The sequence below is a fragment of the Gadus chalcogrammus genome, chromosome 16, assembly GCF_026213295.1.
Source record: "Gadus chalcogrammus isolate NIFS_2021 chromosome 16, NIFS_Gcha_1.0, whole genome shotgun sequence".
In the NCBI taxonomy this organism is placed as follows: domain Eukaryota; kingdom Metazoa; phylum Chordata; class Actinopteri; order Gadiformes; family Gadidae; genus Gadus; species Gadus chalcogrammus.
The window spans coordinates 18828092-18852825 of NC_079427.1; the positions used below are offsets into that span (position 1 = coordinate 18828092).

Consider the following 24734-nt stretch of genomic DNA (forward strand, 5'->3'; position numbering starts at 1 on the left):
CACCGAGCACAAGTATGGACGTTGGCTCAGAGGAAGGTCACAACGTGGTCCCCTGTCGGGGCTGCGTTCAACAGCAAACCTCAGAGAAGACTGGACGTGTTCCAGGACAACGTGGTATGTAGTATCAGCACTGTTATACACAAAACAGGTGCGATATGGGTTGAGTTGTGCAATGTAAAAATGTATGGGAAACACTTTACAATAAGGGAACAATAATTTACCATTCACTACATTAGTGAATGCAGTAATAAACATGAATTAACCCCCTAATAACCATTTCATGGGGGTTATAAAGGGTAGTTAACCAGTTAGGTAACAATCAGTTAATGTATAAATGAACACCCAAGTTAACAGGACCAGCCTTAACATAAACACCAAGATCAAATTATAAATAGAGTTAAGCTGTTAGACATTTGTTAGTTAATCTTTATTATTGCATTGTACACTTATGTAAAATTGTTATCGATGTATGTTACTGACATCATATTCACCAGTGATTTAACGCTGTGTTGTGTTTAGAACAAGGGTCTAACTTTCTGTTGAAATGTGGTTGGGACATTAGGGCTAAGATATATTTCTATATATATTTAAATGTTCTTCAAAATATGCAATTTTAGGCAATGTGATGGCCTAAAATTATGTCAGAGTAGTTGGAATAATGGGACTTCAAAAAGCATAGTCTAGGCCACTACAGAGTCAACAATACGTACATAATCAGCATGAAAACAACCACGCGCACTGCACAAGTAACAGTCATCCATATGCATCACATCCGTCTACTGTGGAAGGCACCAGTGCATGTCAGCTAGACCAGCGATGAAAATATCCATTATCACTGACCAACAATATGACCAATAGAAACAACTGAAGGAGTACTGTTGACAACATTAAGCTGTCTTTCAGAAAATTCTTATCGAGTTTTGGGATAGAGACAAGATCGTCCAATTTACAATAGTGGCGGGGACAGGACCCCAGTGTAAATGACACCTATGTTTTGGCTTTATGTCAGGGTTTGTTTGGAGTGCCAGAGTTGAGCTCTCCCCGCAGAGCTTTGAAGTAGCTACGAAGAGTGTGCGTGAAGGACACCCAGCTACTGGTGGACAAGACATGCACAGCCCCCCAGGAGCGGCGACCGTTGGAGTACTTTGCCCAGCTCTCCGATGGTCTATGCAAAGTGGCTGACCCTTGTAAGTTCACGCTACAATGGCACCTGCACTTAGTGCCCGAACATGTCTTTAACCTCACATCCTGGAGCAGACACTGTGTTGTTGTTGCTTTGGATGGATATTACACCATATTGTTTTAGACTTGTCCAATGTCAAATTCCAATACAATTGACTTGACTTGACTTGACTTGACTTGAATGTGGCTTCTCTGTGTTACCAGGCTGACTTTGTTAAGGTAGCCCACCCGATCCTCTGTTCCGTGAGGCTGCAGAGAAGACCATGGCATAGAGATTGGCAATAGTTGTAGAAAGTAAGCTGCCCTCCTGTAATATAATACAGATTGTTATTTTCAACCAGAATAAACCATTAAGTAAGGGTACCAGACATCTAGCGCAAAATTCTTTATCAGGGTCCTGCTTTGAATGGTTGCTGCTTTTTTTTTGCCAGGTTAAATACAAATGTGGAATTAAGCACAAGCCTAAAAGATCTGCTCAACAGCCCTGATATTCTGAACCAGCTGGACCAGGACACAAGGTATTCAGAATCGCGGACATACAGTCTTATGGAGGATGCCCTCGTGTGAATAATATTCATGCATTTGTAAAAAAAAAAACAGCTGTACAAACCACAATAGTAAATAATCAAGCATCTGTATGTTTCCTTAGGCGAGTGGCAGAGCTGGTTCATGTTTGATTTTGAGATCAGTGGAATTCATCTGAGGAGAAACCTGGTAAGAGGGGTCCATAATCTATATTGTCTCTTCAGCCATGCTTGTTTTGGCTGTCCCCTTGAACTATACTTCACACATGTTGCATCTGGTGTCTATTTAGTGCTGATTTCAATTCAAAGTTTTGACTATGTATGTGCTTAGCCTGCGTTGCCTGACCAATTTGCGATACTGCCAGAATAAATACTAATAAGATCTCAGATTCCTCTGTTAATTACAGTAATGAATTTAAAAAACGTATATATCTATATATATGACCTCCAGTAAAATTGAACTTGTCCTGTTGTGCTCTGCAGAGGAAGGAGGCTGTGGCTCTGCATGTGAAGCTCCTGGATCTGCATAATGAGTTCTTAATGGGCTCTCACTTGCCCAATCGGATTGCCAAGTCTGCAATTCCAGACATCTACATCTGCACTTTGCAAAAGAGGGCAGTTTCATCCAGATTGGAGGGTACACGCAGACTCCCCTGCTGACTGGTATGTATGTATGTTGGCATCTGAAGGCAATAAGACAGTTCTTCATATTGGTCGCAGGGGGCGCCTTTGTCCCAAAAGTAAATCAAGTAATGACCAGATTGGTTATAGGCCTACCTCTTTAGAAGCTTTTCCTATCCTGATCACAAAGCGAGTCCTGGTGCTGGCATCCACTTAGAATTTGTTGACATAGTCCCATGCAATTTAAATTGTCTTAATATTAAATGCCACTATGTTAATGTAAAGTGATGCAAAACTAATATAATAGCTAATCAACACATTGCTTGTTGTTCACTTACTGTTTTCAGTTACTATTAGTTTTTCTCGGTTTACTAAATGGCTTAGGCATGATGGAGACATCTCAGTGTACTGATGAATAGATCACTGATGTATTGACGGCGTCAGGAAGGGACACACGCAAGGCACTGTTGCAGGGATGTTGATTTAATTGTTCTGTCCGCCCTCTTGCTGTCAGCTACTGGCGATCGCCTACAGGATCTTCCTCTATCCTAACGGCCAGATGCTGGATTGCCTGGAGGAGCTCTGAAATGCAGAAACAACTGGCCAAGCTGGGTGGCTACGAGTCGTACGCTCACAGGGCCCTGAAGGGAACCATGGCCAAAAGCCCAAGTGGGTTCCTGCTTTCTTTTCCCTTTCAAGTATAACTATATGAACTAGATACAGGGAAGTATGAGTCACATTATATAATGATCCCTCTTACCTGCTAGACTTTTCTGTATCCATGTGTTTACATTTCATTGTGACTACTTTGTTGAGTGGTCTGTGTGAATCCAATTGTGTACAAAACTGACTGAGTTGCTTGGAGATAACCCTGCAGAGTTATGCTTTGTAATTTGATGCCGAAGCTGTGATGGACTTCCTTGAGCTTCTTAACGGACAAGCTTAAGACAAGTAATTGTTTTTTCCCTATTTGAATCACAACTAAGACTCATTCGCAGAGAGTAGAGCATTCATAGGAAATCAATGAATTGAAAGATGAGGGTGTAGAAGGACTTGCCATTTCCTCTCAACATTGCATTGAGCAACAATACGTTTTTATACTGCTAAATGTGTGTGTGTGTTGTGTGTGTGTGTGTTTGTGTTGTGGGTGTGTGCGTGTGTGTGTGTGGGTGTGTGTGTGTGTTGTGTGTGTGTGTGTGTGTGTGTTGTGTGTGTTGTGTGTGTGCTGACATATCAGTTACTATTATGAGGCCATATACACCCATAATCAAATTGTTCGGTAATTTAGTCCACCGCCTTATTTAGATGGTAACGCTCCTTTTTTGTTGAGGCTGCAAGGTAAGGTTAAACGTTTAAAAAGTTTTTGACGATATCTTTTCAATAAACCTTGTCTTGTATTTGGGTTCTTTCATCATGTAGGACGGCGAAAGAACTTTAAAATGATGACGGACATGAAGAAAAAGCTCAACCCTCGTAACTCAGTGAGTATACTCTCATCTCGGCCAGCCCTCAACTGCCTGACCGTCAGGCCATATGTCTGCGGCCCCAATAACCGAGAATAGAGACCATGTGATGGATTAAGCATTCCGATATCACTCTATATACTGGCTCCCAAGTTTGGTCAATAATGTATGTCTGCACTATATCTGTAATTATTCTGCTGATCACTAGCTGCAAAGAAGGTCCGTGTAGAGCTTGATACTGTTATACGGCCATTATTTTATTTGGCATCATTCCCTATTGCCTTTGTGAATGCATTCATTGGTTCCTTTTTTTGTTCAGTACCACTGTAGTCCACTAGGCTATATCCCGGCCACATGCCTACGGTCACAGAAAAAAACAACTACATCTGCATATAACTACATACATTTCCAGCCATTGTGATCGGTCCTACTACACCTCAGCAAATGAAACCAAGTGTCATTCCTCTGTTATTGAATTATTGAATCCATATGGAAATGCTCCAGGCTCAGGCTTATATCTGCCATCCACAGGAGCTAGATGGCCTGGGACCATCCCTACTTCAGTGCCGTTTGCGGGCTGAGAGGTGAGCAGTTCGGGCATCACACTCCCTTGCATTTTTTACTCGGGTTGTGATTTATGGAGCCAACTCAATTGCAATGTCTGTGGTTTAAGATGGTTGTGGGTCCGCAGCACAATGAGGGATCGCCCACCTAGTGGGGTCCACGCTCTTCTCGTGTGACAGATGATACAAAAGGTGTTACTGGAGAAGCATGGGACCTCTGGAGTCGCATGCGTCCACAACGCTGCTTTGGGTTAACGTCAAGCTTCAGTTTTCACCTCCACCCTTGACTTGGGTCAGGGTCGTGGTTGTACATTTCCATTATCTTTTTTGTTTGTGGAAGTCAATATTTTCTTAAAAGCTATATATAGATGTTATTTGTATATTGGATCGAAACATTTTTATTAAATGTGTTGATCGGCACATCCTTACATACGCTGGGAATGTGTGTATGTTATTTTACCTTCTTGCGTATCTTGCAGTTAATTTAGGTTATTATGAGGTTATCTGATCCAAGAACCAGGAGCATTGCAGGGACCTTTTTAAAGTAAAGTTATAACCTTAGGTGATCAATCAGGCCCAAAGCCGCCATAAAATACGATGGAACAAGAGAACGGCGGAATTCCATCGAGAGTCCCCCCATGTCTGTATGTTTTTCCCTCCCCTCGCCTTTTTACATTAGCCTGTTATTAATGAACTGCTAACTTCCTTACCAGCGCCCAGCAGGGCCAATAAAAGCCATGACTTAGGGAAGTATTAGTCACAGACATTTCAACATTCTTCCTCTGAACTAAAGCTTCTTTCAGGTGTGTGTGTGTGTGTGTGGTGTTGTGTGTGTGTTGTGTATGTGTGTGGTGTGTGTGTGTTTCTGCTTTTAACATTAGCCCTGTTGGCCTGTTCTCAGCTTGGCTGCTGTCTTGAATGCTGTCTCAACCTTCTGATTAAAATTAAAAAATATTTGCTCCTACACCCAAGGTTGATTATAATCTCTCCTTTGTACTTTGGTGGGTGCATTTCAGCATCTGTTCTTTCACCGGGGGAACTGAGTGTAGAAAGTGTGACTGAATTAAAGTAGGGCTTGTTGCCAAAAGTGGCTGTTGCTTGAGCCTTGTGAACTCTGCTATTCACAGACGCTAAAACCAACTGACTCTTGTGTTTGCCTCCTTGGTTGAGTCTGCCTCAAAGCAGTATAGCCTAATATTTAGGTCTGTCAACAAAATCCATCACTTGGCTCTATTATATATATACATACATATATATATATATATATATATATATATATATATATACATAAATTACTCAATGAGCGCAATACTGGAGGAATAATGTAGCCTGCGGCTTAACATGCCAAGAACCACAGTGTCCTGCGTTCTCCAATAAGGGTGGCCGCGTCACTTAGTCACACGTCACAATTAATCACCTGCATAGACAAGGATCTTCCCCATTGCGCTCTAATTACCGCCAAGATTAGATGATGTATGAACTGTCCCCCAGGCCATACACAGCTAGAGTGTTCCAATTATGTTTGATTTAAAGACAGACGGCAACCGTATCAAGTTTTAGTTCTTTGACACATCTGGTCCATACTTATGAACCCCCTTTCTCACAAGAAAAGTACCCCAAGGCCTTTCCCCCCCTCACTGGCTTCTATAATTAAAGTTGATTTAAAGTAGATATTTAATTTAATATAATTTTGTAGTTATAATTTTGCACAGGATTTTTTCCAGGGATCACCTTAAAGATGCTCATTCAAATGTTAAAAATAACAACGGCTGTATACAGCCCTACTGCTCCTCTTACTGTGCTACCTATCTGTGGTTGCAGGTTCAACAATCGAGCCCAGCCTGTACAGTCCCTACTTCTCCCTAGGGGCCTGCATGGAGGGCCTGAACAACCTGTTCTCTCAGCTCTTCGGCGTGTCCCTCATGTCCGATCAGCCCAGTGCAGGGGAGGTGTGGAGCGAAGACGTCCGCAAGCTGGTAACACACACTTGCTATTTCTTGGACCCTTTTCTGTGTTTCAAAGCAAACTGGCGATGAATCATTTTGCGCTGATGCAGAGTGGCTTTGGTTCTGTCTGTCTGTGTTTCCTAGGCTGTGTTCATGAGACGAGGGACTGCTGGGATACATTTACTGTGATTTCTTTCAACCGCACAGATAAACCTCACCAGGTAAAACACTTTATGACCCCTGAAGAATAGGACTCTGCTTAGCTGAGGCTCACACGTAGCACTGAGCAGAACCTTGGCTGCAACCTGCGCCCCGCACCTTTCCTGGTCTAAACTAGAAGAGGAAACTAAATTCAGTTAGTTTTTGTGGCAGATCAGTCCATCTGTTTTACATTAGCTTTCAAGAAAGGGTTAGATAATATGTTTGCTAACTAATTGACAATAATGTCAACTAACCACTGACCAAGTCAATGGAAACCAAAATGATTTACTGCAAGAAAAGAAGAAAAAACCATGAAGAATACCATCGCTCGCGCTCCCAAACTATCCATTCCAACCACCCGCCACAGGACTGCCACTTCACCATCCGGGGCGGGCGCCGTTGCCAGGCGACGGGCGATTACCAGCTGCCGGTAGTGGTGCTGATGCTGAGCCTGCCCCATCCCACCAAGAGCGCCCCCACACTGCTCACGCCGGGCATGATGGAGAACCTCTTCCACGAGATGGGCCACGCCATGCACTCCATGCTGGGCCGCACACGCTACCAGCATGTCACCGGTAGGTCTGGCTTCCTGTCCCTGCAGGTTCCTTGTCATCCTCCGGATTCAGCAAACTCCTGCCAAGTTTGTTTGGGTGTGTGTTGTGTGTGTTCACTCCTATTAGGGGGTTTGTTTGTAATCCAGACACAATGCACGCGCGCATCACCTGCCACATACGCGTGAGATACAGATATTACATGTGCATCACAACACACCGCCTCTCTGCCGGTTGCTTCAGGGGGGTAATTGCCGTCTTTATTTTCTGCAAGTTGATCCGGGTTCGTCGTTTTTTCGGAATCGGTTCTTCGGTTACATTTTGGAATGACGCTGTGGAATATTGTTTTGCTGCGGGTTAAATATCCGCTTGTTTTTATACAGCTGACAATTTAAAGTTAATGCAATTTATACCTCGGGTCTTAACATGTCTGTTTGTCCCCGCCTGGCTACTCCGGCTGTCATTTAAGACGTTATATCGCTTCTCAAAGGTCACGGACACACCCAAGCCATTATATCCAGGGTGCTTAGGAGCTTAAGCACTGACTAATGGCACTATCCAGAATCCTGCAAAATGGTGATATGATATAAAAACCTGAGACTCTTCCTTTTTCAGATAACATTTTCTGACTTGCCCAGCGTTATTCAAACCACCCCGATCAATGACTAATTTGCCCTGAGCTCTCTGTGTATAGTGAATTGTCGTGCGAGTATTTGTGTGTCCCTGCTCTCTAATATCGCAGGAACCCTGCCCTTCTCTTCCAGGAACCAGATGTGCCACAGACTTTGCTGAGGTCCCCTCCATCCTCATGGAGTACTTTGCCAACGACTATAGAGTAGTTAGCCAGTTTGCTCGCCATTATCAAACTGGACAGGTAGGCCACTGTGGATCTGCTCTAATATTTCAGAACTGCAGTTACTTTGTAAAAGACGACACGTTTTTATTTGTTAAATTCACACTAAGATTCAAGTCATATTTTCGGTATTGAAAGATCTGATTTGTTGTTTACGTTAAGGTTATTTAGCAGCGATTTATCCAAAGCAACTTAACTACACTTACACATCTATCAAAACATATATCGACCATATAGTACCACAAACACATATACACATGCATATATACATTATACAATATGTATAAACACATTTACAGCAAAGTCAACTATGCAAGGTTGTTAGTGTGTGTTGCATGTGTGTTCGTTATCTCACGGTTCACTGTGGTCTCCTTACATTCTTAGTCCCTGCCTCAAAGTATGGTGGCCCGCCTGTGTGAGTCCAAAAAGGTGTGTGGCGCTGCAGACATACAGCTGCAGGTACAGTCACTCCTTTATTACTCATTTTCCAAAGTGAAGTGTTTCAGTTTAGTGCGTGTGTGTGTATATGTGTGTGGGGCTGCATTTAGTTTTATCTTTTTCAGTTGGTTATATTAGGTTCTGTGCATTAATTTTAAGTGTATTACGACTTTTTAGGGTTTTATGTATATTATATCATTATAGTCTTTTCCCATGATGTATTTACTGTTGCCATCCATAAAAGAAAAATGGAAGTAGCAAGCATGCACACAGTCAGACTTATTGCTTGTACATTTAGCTAAACTATTGACAGACTTCGTACAGTGTTAGCGACCATCTCCTAAATGGCTGCCGTTGCTGTTTAACCGAACCCAGTTATGAAACTGATTCCTAATGATGAAATATGTTGTTGTTTACGTCTTCCCTTTTGCAGGTATTTACGCAGCATTGGACCAGGTCTACCACGGCGAACCCCAAAACCGCTCCACCACAGAGCTCCTGAAGGACAAGCAGCACCAGTTCTATGGGCTGCCCTACACACCCAGCACGGTATGTGCTCCTCAAAGTACCTCAGGCCCTTCCCTTGCTCTTCCAATTTTTTAATGAATGAATACATCTTTGCTCGGTAAATGACTAGACAGTATTGTATGTAGTAGATCACTATGAAGCTAGAGTTTGCCTTAGACCTCTATGAAACAAAAAAATTATATGGACAACTATGCTACTATGTATATTGTAGGCTACGATTAAACTATACTATATATTATTGCACCCGTATAAAAAAAAAAAAAGGTCTCTCTTCAGCTTGTTTGATGTAATTTGCCATATTTGACTACTGTTTATACCAAGGCAAAGCACTATTTAAGGGATAAATGCTTTTATACGCCCTGCTGCAATGACAGATAGTAGGGAGGCATTGTTTGAGCAGTCCCTGGGGGACATATATCCTCATCTTTCCCCTTCATCATCTTTAAAGCCAGGAAGCAACACCAAGTTTTGAGCGTGGTCGTATTTAAGCCAGGAAGCTCCTCCCTAAAAGCGTTCATCATGAGCTCTATTTATGCTGGTTTCATCAGGAATATGTAATATGCTGGGCCAGCAATGGCCTTTTCCCCCCCCTCCCCTTTTTACAGACAACTTCCCACTCCTTCCTGTAGTACCCTGTCTTTCAGCTGTAGCTGCTCCTCTGGGGAACAGGGTTTATGGTATACACTTTCCTGTGTGTAGCGGCCGTTCCCATCAAACGCTCAGACCGAACGTGAATGTTTTCACAGACGCATTGCCTCGCACTGCAGAGGGGTCCGAGCGCGCCAAGCCTCGCACTCGGATCACTTTCCTAACGGAGTGCCTTCTGTAAACATTCCTAAACTATGCCGGACGAACCTTCTCAAACGCATATGCCATGGGAGCGGAGCGAGTCAGAAGAGATGTGTTTACACAAAATCATCGTATTGCCGGGTTCTCTCTTGTCTCTTGACTCATCCTCACCTTGATGGTGCTCAAGAATCCTTCGAAAAGGCTTACCCGCGATTGGCTAATAGGTCAGAGAGAGCCAGGGCGTGTAAACACTGTGGTCACGGAGATGGGGATTGTTTATAGACCATGGCTGTCTGCTGCCTGTGTGCATACAGACTGACAATCAGGTGCTGGTAACATGCACCACATGGACCTCCTTGTATCCGGGAGACGATATTTGGAGAATCAAAGGGCTGTGAGCGGGACATTCCTGCTGGAAACTACTATTCGGTGTAATCTTTAATTGTACTTTCGTAGAATTGAAATATTTTGGCATTGGCTCATTGTTTTTCTTTCCTTGTAAGTAAAATACGCCGTAGCCCCAGCCCAGGACGTAAAGGCCCCCCCCGCTCCACGGTGAAAACCCGGTGTCGCGCCTTAGTGCCGCGAACAAAGGCCCACCAGCCCAGTTTTGGAGAGAACAAAAATGTCTTTTATCTGCTGATCAAGTGGAGCAGAGTGAAAGCCCTGCGCTGACTTTGTCTGCCTTTTGTACTCAAGGATCAAAAGCATACTTAGCTGGCATCTGACCCCCTCAGGATCACTTTAAAATAGTTGACTTTAATCATTTCATGGGAGGTGCACCGATTTTTTTTAAAACCAAAAGATCCATTTGTGTTTTACAATTGTTTTCTGCAGGGCTTGTATAGACTCATAGCCCACCGTACCATTTGTCAATGGTCACCTTTGTTTATCTGTTGTGTATACAAGGGGCAGGACAGTCTAGTGGTTAAGGTGTTTGACTCTCAGCCGAAAGGTACTGGGTTGGAAGCTCGTTATCTATGGTGTTGTGTGTGTGTGTGTGTGTGTGTGTGTGTGTGTGTGTGTGTGTGTGTGTGTGTGTGTGTGTGTGTGGTGTGTGTGTGTGTGTGTGTGTGTGTGTGTGTGTGTGTGTGTGTGTGTGTGTGTCAGCGGTGACCTGAGGGTAGTGTTTTAGTGGCAGGTTTGTCTCAGCGAGTGAACTCTGTCACCCTGGACTGTCGGTGTCTGTGGAACTAGCAGCTCCGCTCGTCAGTCTCGTTTCCCCTTATTAAAGTCATTTAGGGCCCAGATGGGCCTCGTCAAGCAGACCACTTGAATGTTAAGCCTATTACGCAGCGCAGACCCAACCGCGGTGATCTCCCTCCCCAGCCACTCTCGGGGTTAAGCCCGCTGGAAACCCTTCACCAATGTGCTTTGGGGCGTCATATCTTGGGAAATGCCTTCAGAGAGCCATTACCTCTGGTGATCTCAGGGGGTCGTTTCGGGGGGGGGGGGGGGGGTGGGGGAGCGCTTCAACTGTAACAATGTTCTCAAACCCGTCTTATACCTGGAGCAGTAAACCCCAGCCGTAAAGGTGGAGACTTTTCACGGGGAATCTTTTGGTACACATTGGACCTCGTTAACGCGCGTAAACGGACTGCAGCTATATAGTGCGTTTCTAACCAGTGGCCACTCAAAGCGCATACAATATTGCCTAACATTCACTGTTTCATGCACACATTCACACACCGACGGCTGCGTCCACCGTGCAAGACAACAGCCAGCTCATCGAGAGCAGTTAGGGTTCGGTGTCTTGCTCGGGGACACCTCAACCCTCTAGGCTAGGAGGAGCCGGGACTGAACTAGTAACCTTCCAGTTACCAGCCAACCCGCTCCAGCTTCTGAGCCACATGCCGCCCGTTAATGTTTATTCATTTTCTTTCCAATAAACACACCCAGGTTTATGCATCTCCCGAAGGTGTTTGTGTTAGTACTCTGAATGTTACTGCGTTCATCTAAGATGTGTCACTGTACCAAACCAAGAGTCCTTTTTGTGTATAATTTGAATCGAAAGAATGGAAGCTTGTAGATCAAGCGGAGTGCCGCTGCCGTGCCTTTAAGGGCCAGACCGTTTGAGGGTTTGGCCAGCCGAATTTCCCTGGCTTCCCCGTTTCCCGACGTCTTTAAAGAGCTCATCCTCTCGGTTATGGAGAGGAACCCCTCAGGCAGCCAAAAGGGGAAGGGGAATTTCAGCCACGTCGGGGTTTCCATATCTTTGTCCTTTTAGAAGCACATTTTCAAAGCATTTTTTGTAATGGAGACTCGGGGAAGGAAGGCTGTGTTTACTATGACAATGGGAAGCAACTGAAGGTGGTGTGGAGGCATGTCGTGATGAATACATTCCAACGTACTTTATCCCTTTTTGTATTTCACTAAAGCCAAAATGCTTCATATTGAATCTCAACACTATAACACAAGGGATTCTCGCTCGGGCCGATTGTAAATATTTCAGGTTCATATTGGTCTGTTGAATATAATATTAATCTTACTTATAACGGAGTCTCTTGACTCATCCTCACTTTTGGCTTTCGCTGAAGGTTAACAATTTCTTGTTCGCTACGAAAAACCAACCAGCCGTCCTCCACCCTTCTGCCAGCCCGTCTTACTAGAGGAACACTTAAGCCTTTCATGGCTGTGCTGGCACCCCTTTAACACGCCACAAACAACACACAGCCTCAACCAACCATTCCAGGTCTTATTTGGACAAAAGTAAACAGGCAGTATCAAAGGATAATTGCCCGATCCCCCTTTTGTTGTTTGCAGTTCATGAGAGCCATAATTCAGCTTAATGGGGTGTCCTATCCTAAAAGCCCACCCGCTTACAAACAAGAAATAACCAATGGTTACTGGCTGGATAGTTTAGTGCTTTTTAGTGTGTTTCTAAATATCAGTGTTTTGGCTTGTTGGTTTATTCCTGTAGGCATGGCAGCTGCGGTTCAGCCATCTGATTGGCTATGGAGCCAAGTATTATTCCTACCTCATGTCCCGGGCCGTGGCGTCCATGGTTTGGAAACAGTGTTTCCTAAAGGATCCCTTAAACAGGTATGATGCTTTCACCCAGTTTTCTCTTCCTACAGAAGGAAATGGGACGGAACGAAGATTAACTGATTGTTCTAACATTAAATCTGTAAAAATTGAAGTTGTTCATGTTCAATATTACATTCATAACATCTTGCAGGAGTCTTCATCGAACACCTTGTTACCATACATGGCATGGCATGTGGTTTTCCTTTGTAACTATTGCATGTCAATGTGAGTTAAGATGTTTGTTCTTAGGTCTTCTCCTTTTGGACCTGATGTGAATATATTCCTCCTAGGTATACGATACAAGGTGTCATGCGGAAGGGGGTGCAGAGTTTAGGCTGCAAGTGTACACTCCTAGTCACGGCTGCAAGCGTACACTACACTATATGTTCAATAGGATCAGACCAATGCTCCCTGACAGGCGGCCTTCCGCCCCAGTGCAAACCGCTAAGAGCCATGGCCGGCTGACATTGAACATAACATTTATATGAAACTGACACCGGCTTGGCAGGTGTCTGCTGTAATCTGCAGACAGACACCAGCATCCACAGAGCCCTGGCCCACCCATTATCACTCTGCAGCACAAAGGGTTTGTTTTATTCACAAAGCCCCTATAGCGAGCGGCTGGCTCCCCCCTTCCCCACCCATTGTTATTTTAGTACCCCTGGCTGTTGAGTTTCGCGATCTGTGTTCTGTCACCAGTGTGCGCTGACGACTGTGTGAGAGTTCTGGTGGTGGTTGCTGATGTGCGGGGGGGGGGGGGGGGGGGGGGGGGGGGGGTGGGGGGGGGGGGGGGGGGGGGGGGGGGGTGGATGTTCAAGTGAGTAATATACCGATGGGGGGAAGATTACAAAGTGGATGGAACTTAATCAGGTCTTCCAACTTTTCTCTCTCTCCCCCCTGCTCTATCTCTCCATCTCTCTCTCTCTCCATTCTTTCAGGGACATGGGTGAGCGTTACCGGAGGGAGATGTTGGCTCACGGGGGAGCCCAAGGAGCCCATGCTCATGGTGGAAGGTACGTTTCCCCGCCTCCCGCCTCACTCGGCTGTACTGTACTCTACTCCCCACACCGACACTTAGGGGGCCCTTCTGGTTATCTATCCCATAATAAGGACTTGTCTAATGCATGCCACAGTGTTCCTGCGTCATGCAACATCAAGAGTAATTTGCCTGTGGATGGCAGATTATGGCAGTCAACTGTCTTAGCGTGCTGATTTCAGGGTTAAGATATTGAAAGTATTATTTGGGCTGAATACGAAACTAACAATTTTAGTAATCCTTCCCCGCACCCCCCCCCCTCCCCGAGAATTTGTTGGAGGCTTAGCTTCTGTTTGTCATTGAAGGGCGCTTGAGGGGAATCACATGGTTTGTTGTGAGAGACTGGGGCGGCAGTCAGTCCATTAGTCAGATCGTGATGCTTCCAGGTATTCACAGCTGCTGCTGTTGTGGTTGAGCCCTCTCTGTCCTGCGGCCTCACAATGGGACATGTTTACCTCTTTAATAGCACGCCTCAACCAGGCTTCTTAGGCTCTGTCTGCGGGGGTTTGCCATAACCACAGCCCCAGAGCAGCACGCTGCAGTAGGCTGCTCCTGCATCAGCCAAACAACCGGCAGTATGGGTCCTCCCCTACCAGTGAATCCTGAAGGCCTTGGTGGATTCAACATGTTTTGTCAAATTGTACTGCCCTTTTATTTGGTAAATGTTTTTTTTTTTTTTTTTGTCGTTTCTTTTCTGCAACACTTTTTTCTGAAATCTTCCCCCTCCCCGGCAATGGCTTGAGTTCAAAATGCGATGCTACGTGACCTTTAACTTTAATACCCCGGGACGCCGTTCCTAGAAGCTGGTTATGGATTTAGCAAGTCTTTCCAGCCCGTAAGCAAAGAATAGTCACGTCCTCATGGCCCAGATTCCCCTAACCCCTTCTCCTCCCAGCGCTTCCCTCCTCTTATCTATCTTTACTCACCTCCCTCCTCCAGCACCTCCTCTTATCCTTATACTCCCTCCTCCAGCACCTCCTCTTAGCCTTGACTCCCTCCTCCAGCACCTCCTCTTATCTTTACTCCCTCCTCCAGCACCTCTCTATCCTTACCTCCCTCCTCCAGCACCTCCTCTTATCCTTTACCTCCCTCCTCCAGCAACCTCCTCTTAATCCTTTACTCCTCCTCCAGCACCCTCCTCTTATCCTATAGTTTCTCCTTCCAGCACCTCCTCTATAGCCTATACTCCACTCCTCCAGTACCTCCTCCTCTCATCCCCCCTTCTGCCTCTCACACCTGTGGGGAGTCATGTCCGTGCACGCCGTGACAAACGCGTCAGCTGCAGGCCGCAGCGAGCGGGGAGGGCGGTGAGGGCGCAGGAGAAGAAAGGTATGGAGACAGAGTAGCATCGGGTAACAACCGGTAGTGTACTGTAAATCTCTCCCTGGGGTCACCTTCTCCCCTTTCCTCCTTCTCCTCCGAATTGTCCTCTTGACGACTCCGAGCACGGGCTTAGCCCGGCCTCTCGGATGACAGCCGCCAGGAGAGCGCAATCCGCCATGGCCCGACAGACCCACGTCATTCGCAAGGGCTCCCTTTGCTTTGGAAACTCCGTGCGTCTCGCATGTTGACCGAGTCGTTGTCTTACGGCTCAGTCATGGCTCCACATCCACGCCACGCAAGGAGCACGCAGACGCGTCGACGCAGTCGTGAACCTGTTTTGGTTCTGCGTCGAGTTTTTAGGGAGCGGAAGACCAATCACAGCCCTTGCTGCTGTGTCGCCTTGACGCAAGGTTAGAATTGGTAGGCGTACGTCAGGGCCCTTGTAAAGGTATGGGTCCATAAACCCCCTTGCGTTGGGGTCGACATGGAACGTGGAACCTCCAAGCCTTTACCTTCAATGAGCTAGTGAAAGCCCAATTTTTTCATCACAGGTAAGCACAAAAAGCCCAAGCCTGCTTGAAGAAGAACCCAATTAGTCCTTGGGGGGGTGAGGGCTAAGGTGGGCCGGCATTTGGCCGTTTTACTCCAGTGATCTAAAGGCAGGAAGTGGAGCCTCCTCTTCTAGGGAATAGCGTGGGATTGGGCTTTATTGTCTGGAGAAATTCTCCGTCCTCCCCCGGGGTCCGTTAGCAAAGCAGGACTCTCACCCAGCCACCTCAGAAGTATGACTTGGCAACCATACTGAACTCACATTTAAAAGCAAATCATCATGGAACGCATTGAGCCACGGTCCGTAAAGAAAGCAAGAGTGACATGTGTTGAAGCATTTAGTCGTTTCACCCTGTGTTCCGCACTGAGGTCGAGGCAGTGACCAGCAGCTGGCTCATAATATCTGTGAGGAAATGAGGAAAAAGGGCTTGAAGTTAATAGGCGGCATTGAGGTTGATTAATTATACCCTTGTCCCCGTCCAATGCACAAATGAACCACAAGGTACCTTGTGAATATTAATGAAAGGCGTTCCAAGACGTTGCAATAACACCCCTCCGCCAAAGCCTGGTGGATCAAGCGGTCTTAAAAACGTTGCTCTGATGGCTTCCTCCGGCCCGAAGGTTGTCGAAGGAACACGTTGGCGAGTACCCACACCTTACCACCAGGCTGACCAGGAACCCGCGCTACTGGCCCTCCACGCCCACGCACCCCGGTGTTTCCCAGGCAAGACTGTGGGGCGAATGTAACCCTGGTAATAAATCCAAAAGAGCCACAGAAATTAAGGGGGGGGGGGGGGGAGTGGGGGGTTGGGGAGGAAGGGGAGGGAGAGCAAAACAAAGTGAGCTAGTGAGAGAGAATGTGAGCCAGGGTGAGAAAGGCAGCAAAGAGAAAGGAGAGTGTAAGGCGAAAAAAAAAAAAAAAATCAAAGCGGATACACTGAGTGGGACCTCTGTCCTTCGGGTGCCCATGCAGCCACAGCCCCCCCCACCCCCCCCCCCCTCTTATTAGCGCTCTTTACTTGGCCGGCCCTGTTCCCAATATGCCCTCTCCTCCGCGTGCGATCACGACCCTACAACCTGGGATAAAGAGATCTGCTGCGGCAAGCCGGTGCTCGGGACCGTTTCCACACAAGTCGTTTTGATTGAGATATTCGACACCTAACTGTACAGAAATACTGTGTGTGTGTGTGTGTGTGTTTGTGTGTGTGTGTGTTTGTGTGTGTGTGTGTGTTTGTTGGTGTGTGTGCTGTGTGTGTGTGTGTGTAGTTGGTGTGTGTGTTTGTTTTGGTGTTGTGTGTGGTGGTGTTTTCGAGCCTAATCCTTGCTTTGGAGGTGGTTGCGCTAAACTGGACTGCTATGGTATGGATCAGTTTAGAATTGTTATTTGTTTTGACAGATGCCTAGGTTAGATAAGGCAGTTTCATCCCCAGTATCATTGTCCTCCCTCATAGCCAATATCTCTGGTGTGATGGATTTGGTTCTGCGTGAGGCTGGAGGGCACAAGCAGGAGTCATTGATGTTTGATTTCAGCGCAGGCGCAGTTTTTGACTGATCCCAACTGCAACCCGATTATGACGATACGTTACAGACAAAGCTAAACGAATCTCGCTACCTTGTCTGAAATCGCCTCCTTCTGCTTCCCCAGGGCCGTGCTAGCCCTTTGGTAGCCCGAGACGAGATGAGTTTTGGCGCCCCCGGGCTCCACATTGCGAGCGGAGCCGTTGCCCATGTTAATTGACGTTACTTTAGCTAAACCATCACTTGAAGAAGCCACATTAAAAAGGATGTACCTTTAACTTTGTTAGCAGTTTTTTCACACACTTTCAGCTCTAACTAATATGACGTTGCAATTAAACAATGTGTGATGCATGGACAACAAACAGAAAAGTTTCAGAAATTTCCTTTTTAATTAACTTATATACATACATAAACAACCTACATACATAAATTAAAGATGATCAAGAATATTTTACCTGAAATTAACTATTAATAAATAAGCAAAAAGGATCAAGTCCAATAAATTGCACATACAAAATGCTACAAAGAATGTATTGTATCTGGCATTTCTATTCACCAAATCTGTGTGTGACGAAGCATTAGAATTTGAGACTCGTCTAGACTTCCTAATGGCAACAATAGTACTTGCTGTACTAAAGTTCAGAGAGAGGTGAACATGAAGGATCAGGTGTCCTTTAATCCTGCAGGTGCTGGGCTCTGCAAATATGCCTTGAGTGCATCTGGCCAATTAAAAAAACACTGGTCATTTTAACATTTACATTCATGTAGGTATCAGTGAAGTTATGTTAGCAAGTAATACGTAGCAAGCTAGCAAAGTAGGTTAACAGTCGCTAGTCTATATTGATAGCTGAGTGGCAGCAATATTAGGTGATGCACGATACTATTTAGTTTGAAAACTATAATGGCTGCGGTCAATTGCCTCTATACTGGGCTTTCTTTTCCTTCTTCTTTTTTGCGATTTCGTCCCGCACACCAGAGTGTTTAGACCTCTTCATTTTGAGATCAATATTATGCATGTCAAGCTTGATGATTCGAATATGCTTTACTTTGACTGTTTCAGTTTTAAATGTTTTAAAACATTACTTTACTACATTAAAAAGGGAGATGGATCTCAAAACGTTTTTCTTATCTGAGGAAAATTTAGAGAACATTTATCATTGTCCAAATTTGGTCTTTATATATTAGCAAGCATAACCAGGGGGTTAAAACATTTTGTCAGTGAAAAATAATACACCCTGCCATTACTGTCTGCCACCATAACCGGTCAAGTCAATGGAAAGAAGTAGAAATAATTGTGCACTTGGTCCACCCATCCTTTCAGTAGTTCTTTATTTATCAGAGAATGTCAGAACTACCTACATTTACCTATGTTTCCTGTCGGTAAAGGATTTTGGCTTCTGGATTTCAGAGGTGATGGAAAACTCTGCTACATATAATTGTCTTATTTGATCCCTCATCCTTTCAACTCGCAAATTTAAAGGCCACATCCACCTCACTGTGTTTTACTAGCCATAAATACAGCCAGGACCCGCAAGTGTTCATGCACTGCATACCTGAAAGGCATGATTCATGTGTTGAGAGAAACCTAGCAGTAGGTCAACGTTGGTCCAGAGTACAAGACAAACCAAGAGACATCCATTGAAGCCTCTTAATCCAGGAAACACACTTTGCCTATCTGCTTCCACACAGTTTAAAAAGCAATCTGAAATGCTACTAACAGTTACACATTATATTACACAGCTGTTGGCACACTGTCTAAGCAAGCATTGAGAAGCTTGTGCATGTGTCCACATGACTTTAAGAACAAAGTTTCTAACCAGGTCCTGTCGATTATAGACCAAAGCAAGCGGCATTCCATCAAAACGCCATTCATTTTTCAAACAGACAATTCCAAAAGCTTGAGATGCAAAAGTTCCATCTCTTTCTATGAAAGGATGACATGGTGAATTGCGTTCTTGAAACACCTCCTTGTGACGTCGTGGGCTGAAACGCCGGAGTCCGTACTCAGGGGAATATGCCTTGTCATCGTCCGCGTTCTGCCGCATGCCTACGCCCTGGAGGATATGCCTGCGGATAGTAGAAAGGGGAGAGGGGAGAAGAAGAAAAAAAAAGGCAGGCTCCTGACTTCAAAGGCGTAATTAAGGAGGCAGGAGACTGATGGTTTGCCTTCAGGGTTCCGCGTGAGTAATTGCTTTTTACACCTTGACATGTTTGAAAATGGTTAAGAGCATAAGCTCCAGGGCTTGTTGGCTGTACTCAGAAATGTGTTTTAAAGTGTATAGTATGGGAGTCGGAGGCGTAACCGGTAAAATGGCATGGGCTGTTTAAACTTTGCATCGCTATGCGTCGCTTTGTCGGCATCTGCCAGGTCAACCTATGATTCAATGGTTTAAGGACGTAAATTCATATGCCTTTATTCCCACAATTAATTCAAACAAAAAGATTCCAGCCAATAAAACCAATTGATTTTCAAGTCGCGTGTCGGTAGGCTCATCAAGTAATTTGGCCATGCCCTTATTGTATTTCAGGCTTTAGCACTCAGGTAACGGAGAGCTTCTGTACACGCCCAACTTTTTGGCTGGGGATCAGCAATGACATGCGCTTTAAGATAGGAAAAGCTGTTTAAAAACCTCACCACTGGAACTGGTTTTACAACTTTATGAAGCAGAGCGATATATTTTATTTAAGGCTCTACTTTGTTGTCACAAAGACAAGAAAAGACGAGTGGCATTTTAATGATGCCTCTTCGAATGCTTACAAAGGAGCTGCCAAGAGATTTGTTTAAATTAAGGTTTTTAGACGCATTGCTCTTCCAAGAAGTATGTTTGGTAGACATCTAATAAGATGTTACCTAACGTACATCTAGTTCTAGCTTTCACTTTCAAAGGCTCAGAGCTTAGAGCCCTCATTTAGCTGATACCCATCGCTCAACCACCCCTTATTGTAAATAAACAAGTAGTTCCACACGTTCTCCTTATTATTATTTAATTTCATGCAGTTTAGATTCTGATTACAATGGGGTTGAAGCAAAAGGATTGATCGTAGCAGCCTTCTGACTGAAATGTGAGCGCTAGCATCGGATGAAGAACCAATGCTTCCAATTGTATCATCTATTAGTATTTGTTTTGGTGTCCAGATATGAGGCATCAGACTCAAAAATCAATGTTTTCATGTTGGATCGGTTGTTGGATGTAATGAATAGTTGGTTTTGGTTCCATTGTTTACAATTTGTCCATGGTGTGCCGGATAGCCCAGCTATGGAAGCTTATTTGTGCAGAAGGGTTCCAGGACCATTGTATGTCAAATAATTCTATACTACCACCATCACTACTACTACCCCCTACCAGGTTATACTACTACCACTTCCAGTACTAATACTACACTATAAATCATGTAGCGTGGCTACAATGAAACAACCAAGAAAAGGAAGCTTTACGTGCTACGGGAAATGTTTGCAAAAATGGCATGCCAATTATAAATTCCATCACCTAAAAGTGTGTTTGCAATTAATGCTCTGTTTGATACCCATTATTTTTTCTCCCCAGGCTTCTTGGCTGGAGATGGCAGTATGGGTAATAACATGTAATGGGGCTTGGCCCTGATGCTGTTCCAGTGTCTAACCCAACCGATGACTCATGAAGGCTTAGCTTCTATCCCAGGGCTCTTGCAACAGAGCACTCAAAGACGAGCCATTCCTCGTCGGACGGCTTAACTTTTTTTCTCTGATTGCAGCAAGACCCACAGAAATGTAGAGTTCTCTCTGATGCTTCCAGGCCAAGAGAGACCCACAGCAATGTAGAGCCTCTCTGATGCTGCCAGGCCAAGAGAGACCGACAGCAATGTAGAGTTCTCCCTGATGCTGCCGAGGATAGGACCTACTAGTAATGTAGCATTCTCTCTTTGATACTGCGAGGAGAGAGCACCTACAGTAAATGTAGCGTTCTCTCTGATGCTAGGAGGAGAGTCCCCACAACCTTATCGATTTTGTAGAAACAACAGCGTATAGCCTGTCTTTAATTAATCTGTTGGTTTTAAGAAATCGCTCATATGAAAGCTAAAACCCTCCAAATTATGTTTAATATACTAAAATAAATTCGCATTCACTGAAGAAAGGTTGCATCATTTATATGAACACAGTATTCAAAATTTTTTGGCCAGACAATAGTTTTGCTCCTACAGAGAGTATTGTGAAAGCGTAACAAATAATTTTCTTCAATACAAAAATATGTTGCATAACATCAGTGAATTAAGTAGTGGTGCTGTGAGATCCATATTTAATATCTTGTATGACTTCGATGAGCTTGAAGGACTGCATCCATGCGGTTCGACAATGAATTCATACAAATTTATTGATGAAGTCATCAGGAATAGCAAAGGAAGCAGTCATTACATCCCAGAGTTCATCAAGATCTTTGGTTCGTCTTCCATGCTTCCTCTTCATTCCATTCTGCAAAATTTGGACCCCTTTTATGTTTGGGAATGTAAGAGGTAGCTAATACTTCTTGATATTTTAGGCTATTGATATTGCCTTCAACCCTGCAAATCTCTCGCACACCCCCATACTGGATGTAACCCCAGACCATGATTTTTTCCGCCACCAAACTTCACTTTTTTCTTGGTGAATCTCGGATCCCATGCGGGCTCCATAGGTCTCCTGCCAATATTTGCCGCGGCTGTGATATCTCTGATGCTGCCAGGAGAGACCTACAGTAATGTAGAGGTCTTCTGCTTATGGCTGCCAGACCCCAAGAGAGAACGTAAATGTATCGTTCTCTCTGAGCTTGCAGGAGAGAACTACAGCAAATGTAGAGTGTTCTCTGATGCTAGCAGGCCTTAAAGAGGCTTGTAACTATGTAAGTTCTGATGCAAGCAGGCATAAGAGACCCGTAGCTATGTAACGTTCGGATGCTAGACATGGCATCAGAGACTCACAGCTATGCTAACGTTCTGTCGGATGCTAGCAGGCATTGAAAGGATCGTAGCTATGTAACATTTCTCTGATGCTACCAGGCCCTGAGAGGCTTGTAGCAGCGCAACCCATGTGGTCCTGGTGTAGTTGCAGCTTGTCTTGTAGCCACAAATGTTTCAGTGTGAAATAGAACTGCGGTCCACGTAGTAAACATTCAGGTTTTCCTCACATGTCAACCACTTACAGAAACAGTACTAGTGTCATCCCTCTGCGTGGAAGGCATGCATTAGATATGTACAAAAGCGCTGTCCGGATGCGTGTGGGTGTATAGAGTTAGAAAAGGTTATAAACAGCAACTCCCTCTGTAAATCTGCCAAGAAGAGGCGGTTATTTATTTCCTAGGACAAACTTGTGACACGACAAACATGCTTACTGGCTTTGGCTCCCAGAGAGAGGGAGAGAGAGAGAGATGCGTCTCTCATCAGATATCTCCCAGAGACTTGTTATGACTTCCAGGTTATCTGTTCCCTTCCTCTCCAGGGAACTCGACTCCATTGAGGAGCCTTCTCCACTTCTTTCCCCCTTCCTGTTTCTTCTCCTTCTTCTTGCACCTCTCCTGTCCTGATACTGGTGCCTTGTGGAGCACACACTAGCCAGTGGCAGGTCAAGGTCTCGGATGCTCTCTTGTGGGACAGCAGCAGGAAGTGGGCGTCATTTGGAGAAGTGGTTGGTTTGACGTAGCAGAGGCCAGGAGCCAAGCCCGGCTCGGGCTGCACATCCGAAGTCTCTCAATCGAGATAAGCTTAGAGGTTTTATTTTTTCCTCTGTCTGTCGGTTGGCTAGTTGGGGCGGCAGTGAGCTTGGGCAGTTTGCCAATAGAGACTCATTTCTGACCCTATGACATCAAGGGAACAAGATACTTAAAAAAGAACCCGGCAATCTTTGAACTATTTGCTCTGGTCACGTGGGCGATGGGACACATCACTAGGAAACCATGCCTTATGCTTTGTACCTAAATGAGTACCCCGCTGCAGAAGCAGTGTATTCAACTGCAGTGCTCTATAATATTCTATTACATTTAAATAAACGTAGTTCTCGTGCCTAGTGAAGCGGGGATGGAAATCAATGCAGGCTTCACAAGTTCATAACCATAGCCACTTTTATACCATAGTCTACAGTCAAATCTTCCAGAAAACAGCGATGGTCGTAGCAATTCTGTCACCGACCCCTGGTTGCTGACCTCAACCGTTTCAGCTCCACATCTCGGGTCCCCAGGTCCACGGGTGGTGACAGCGGCGCCATCGCGTGGCCTTTTGATTAGACTAAGGTGGCTGGCTGGAGAGCTCCACTTTGATGTGATCGTCTGGTTGCCCGGGGATCGGCTGGGCCTGTGCGTCCACCGTGGCACCGTGCGGACCCCCAGTGTGTCGGTATCGGTGTTGTAGCCCAGGGGCAGGGTGGCGCCCAGTGGGTAAGGGGGAGACGGTGATCCCCGGGGGGCTCCTGTATCACAGGAGCTGTGCACTGTGGGCCCAACCAGGGCTCATCTTCCACCTGCTCAGCCGGTTTCCATGAGAGTCTCTTCTTTGCTCTCCTCCGATCTACTTGATGGGATCATGGGTGTGTGTGTGTGTGTGTGTGTGTGTGTCCTTAGATGCATTGGCAGAAATTAACTGACTTCAGTTCAAGTAGTGCAGCGGGATTGTAAAAGGTATTGCAAAATAACTCTCTCACGTTAGAAAGACAGATTTTCACACACACACGCACGCACGACGCACACACACCAGTAGTTAAAACGGTATCCTATCGTACCAAGATCAAAGAACTTGGCTTGTACAATGCCCCTTAGCCTACCACCACACACACCACACACACACACACACACACACACACACACACACACACACACACACACACACACACACACACACACACACCCCTACACACAACACCTTGATTCATGTGTGTTTTGCTGTACTGCTGGTTATACGTACATTGTATACCTGCAGTATATACGCTCCACTGTTTACATTCTAATCTGTTAGGGGTTTTTTTTCCTCTCAAAACTGTGTTGGGCCTGTGCGTGCGTGTAGGACAAAGAAAAGGGCATTGTTTCACTCTTTAATCTCCTGTTGCACAACAGGAATGCGGCAGAGACGGCCCACCATGGAAGAATTGGTGGATGCACTGGTGTCTGATCTAAATCCAACTTTGAGACCTTCATCATGGACTCTGAGAGCTGAGCCCGTTATAAAAGACATGTAAGAGGCCATCTTTGCTGGCAAGGGCTGGATCAGAGACTGTAGAACATGGGGTGGACACACTTTAACAGTTGTCTGACTACTGCTCTCAAATTTCAACTGTTCAGAGTTCAACTGTGGATTCAATCTAATTACTGCAATTACAACTTCACAAGTTATCAATAATTGTATTGAAAAGCCGGTGTCAGACTGTGTGCAGTTGAAAATTATGTTTTACAAATTTGGTTTTGTAATGTTTCCTTTAGAATTGACTGTCGGATTGGTATCTAGATGTGGTAAAGATTGTAACGGCTAATAAATAACTGAAAAGTGTAATATAAATCAAGCTTTGTATTTCCATTAATTTGAAGTACAAAAGGTTGACCCTCTTGCTTTGCGAGCTTGGCAAATCGTTGTATATAATTTGAAGTGCGTTCTCAGGGGAAGGCCGGCGGCACATGTTGAAGAATCCC

General features: G+C 45.1%; 1 pseudogene; it reads left to right on the forward strand.

Annotated features, from left to right (window-relative positions):
* The first annotated feature begins 14 nt into the window (after positions 1–14).
* LOC130405646 (mitochondrial intermediate peptidase-like) lies at positions 15–24264 on the forward strand (annotated as a pseudogene).
* Positions 24265–24734: the final 470 nt, after the last annotated feature.